At 35.0% G+C, this 3,226-nt stretch overlaps 1 protein-coding gene across 2 annotated transcripts in view; it reads right to left on the bottom strand.

The window, feature by feature from the left end:
- Positions 1 to 405: 405 nt before the first annotated feature.
- Positions 406 to 3,226, bottom strand: part of LOC117182208 (paired box protein Pax-5-like) — a 380,233-nt gene continuing 377,412 nt past the window's right edge. For both annotated transcript variants that reach the window (XM_033375273.1, XM_033375272.1), the window contains one exon: positions 406 to 485. The gene's annotated coding sequence lies outside the window, so the exon portion shown is untranslated. The remainder of the gene's footprint in view (positions 486 to 3,226) is intronic.

Genomic DNA, 3,226 nt, shown 5'->3' with positions numbered 1-3,226 from the left:
ACTATGCCAAAGAGGCAAGTGAGTAACCAGCATAGAACATTCCTAACGGGTTGTTGGTGCAATTGCCTCTGAAAGCCGTGCACCTTCATTCTATTCACTATTGGATCTTTCTTTGAAACCAAGGGATACATTTCTAATGTCAATGAATCTTAATGATATGGCGTCCGCTTATTATATACGTCAGTCGTACGGTACGTTTCTTGGATTTTTAGCAATACACCTACGAGTGTGTATCTTGTTGTCGTTCCTTGTTCACGATCAAGCTAAGTATAGGTCCGTCGGTGTGGAGTTGTGGTCTGGTTTCGTGCAAGCACTTCCGGTCGGCGATGCTGCACTAGCGCCACTACTAGCCCTCGTGGCCGCGAGGGGCGAGCGACTAGCCACATGTGCGTTGCTTTCCGATCCACCGTTGTTGCATCCACCCTGTTGTGCACTATTGTGGGAAGACGCCAGCGTATCCCCGCTGCAGTAGTAGTACGTTGAATCTGTAAAACAGAGCGATAATTTTCTTTTTCGTTCCTTAATAGAATAATATGCGTCAGTGAATCCAATTAGATTTTTAAGTGGAAAAGCAGCAATGTTCACTTTGCACAACCTTCCTATACCCAACGAAGAAAAAACTGCATTATGATAAGCAAAAAAACAAAAGACGAAAAAGGAAAATAGTGTTCGTTTGGAAAATTTACTCTATTATTTAAAGAAAAGAGGACTTTTTTATGTACATTAATTTTGGTATAACTCATTAGACCCCCATATTTCAGAAGTTTGTCAAAAGTATCTTATTTTTCTTCGAGATAAGGGGATAACTACAGCTTAACAAGTAGAAAATTGACGTTAAGGCTTTTGTACATTGAAGTATGGGACATCATGAGAGTTTTACTTTACTTTGCTTTGCGACACTATATGTGTAAGTTCGCGTTCTAGGGTTTTTCGTAAACTTTTAATCACATAAAAACAATTATTAGAGTATGTCTACTCAAAAGAAGCCCAGTCTAGTAATCTCAATAAAAATCATGATATTACAACTTAAAATTATGATAAATTTTAGGATAATTAAAGGCCCCCCCCCCCCCCCCAGTATCCATGTCGTATAACGACGTGGTATATCGAGCTAGATCAAGACAATCTCGATAAATAATCCATTTTTTATAATTGCTTAAGGTCTTTTAATGTTATTTTGAATTATATGAGAGTCTGCACACCTTACGTGATTTGTATTAATTTCTTCAGATTCTAGAAACATTTTTGAACAACATATGTGAATATTAGGTTCTTATCTTAAAATATAAAAACTTTGAACTATGGAACTATGAACTTATAATAGAATACTCTATTAGAAGAGCATTTCGATTTTTGTATTATCTCCGATCGGCTACTAAAACGCGTTCCGCGTAGTGGGTTTTTCAGTCGCTCGAACAAAAAAAAGTCACAGGGAGCTAAATCTGGCGAATTTGATGGCTGCGAAATTGTATTAGTTGAGTTTTTGGTGAGAAACTCACGGATAATGATGGCATTGTGCGACGATGCATTGTCATTAAATCCATTGTAAAAATCAAAATTCGCAAAAAAACAGATGCACTCAAAATTGCGTTACATTTACAAATGTGAAGCTAGAAAGCTGAAATTCGCAGGGAATATTGTTAAAAGGTATGACAACCTACAGAAACGAAAAAAATGTGAATTGTACAGCAGGGGGCGCCACACGGTGATGATTTCGGGAACTTTTTGATCAAGGTAGTATATTAAACACCGTTAAACAACTAGGACATCAAATCTAAATGTTGCTGAGAATTTCCCATAAATATTTTTAATAAATTTTATGGAAACTTTATGATTACGTATTTACAATATTTTACAACAATATTTCTCTTAGAAACCAAATTTACGTTTTTCCTGCTTTTTTGTTTCAACTTGAAAATCTGTTATTATGTTATTCAAAATGTCAATCTTCATTTAATGTCAGATGATGATTATTTCAGGAAAATTCAGTTACAAGTTCAGTTATAATTACGCAACTTTCTGTTGCACTGTACCTAAGAAGTCTGAAATTTGTAACAAAATTTCACGTTTCCCGTAGCGTGTGTTTCATAATTTTGTATACATTTTTACCTTAATTTTGAAATGTAAATACTTCGTTTATTTTACATAATATTTGTGACCTAATACAAAACAAAAATTGCCGAATAATTTAAAATGAGCCAAAGACCCTTGAAAATTGTTGATTATTTCAGATTTTTTTTTTAAATTGGAGAAAACATTGAAATTGACATCATTTTTGTAATATCTTCTTAAAAACGAAAAATTTTACCATTCTAGAATCGTTTCATAAACACTTTTGATAGCTTTCTACCTATTTAGGAGGCCAAAAATTATTATCATATATAATTAACATTATAAGAACTAAGCAATTATTGAAAACTGCTGTTGCGGTCTTATACTCGGGAGAGATACTAAAAACTTTCTTCATATTGCATCCATTTTTATGCACCGAAAATAATTTACCTATACTCTATTCTCCGAGAGAAGATCCTCTGGAACGACCAATTTTGGTTTTCTTCGCGCAGCCCATTGTTCAATTTGTCAAGAAGGTGGGATTTGTTGAGATGTTTCATCCAATCTGAGTGAACCTCTTAAAATTCATTAGAAGTTATTTTTTTTTATTGATTTACGACACTGGCTTTATGTTTTCTACTACTTGTCTGTTTGCTTACCAAACTCAGTGTGGACAAGGTTACGCCAGCAGGGGTCTTTGGTTCACAGCAGGTCAAAGTAATGATATGTACAGAATTTACACTTTGCAATTAGCGATTTGAAAATAGCATAATCCGCGTCTACGAATTTTTCCGATTCCAATCATACATTGCTTGCCTAGGAAAGTTGAAAATTTGAAGAAGTTTAATTGAAGAAACTTTAGCTCAATATGCAATTTGATTTATATTAATTCCCAAATTTTTTAACTGTATGGACAAATAACTTATAGCTGAAATCGGAATAAGTTATTAGGTAACGATTCTGCCACTATTTTTCTGATTGTTGAAAATATACTGATCACGAAATGTGTTCTCTGGAATTGGCAGAACAATAGGCCGGTGCGGAAGGGGCGGGCAAAACGATCTAGAGTTGCACGAGGGTAGTTCAATAAGTCCTTAGAATGACCAACAGATGGCGCGCGAATCGCTCCAAATCATCTGTTTTCAGTCAGCACCACTCCCGACTAGATAAATGG

This window comes from Belonocnema kinseyi, chromosome 10 (assembly GCF_010883055.1).
Source record: "Belonocnema kinseyi isolate 2016_QV_RU_SX_M_011 chromosome 10, B_treatae_v1, whole genome shotgun sequence".
NCBI lineage: Eukaryota > Metazoa > Arthropoda > Insecta > Hymenoptera > Cynipidae > Belonocnema > Belonocnema kinseyi.
This window is presented reverse-complemented; position numbering and strand designations above follow the sequence as displayed.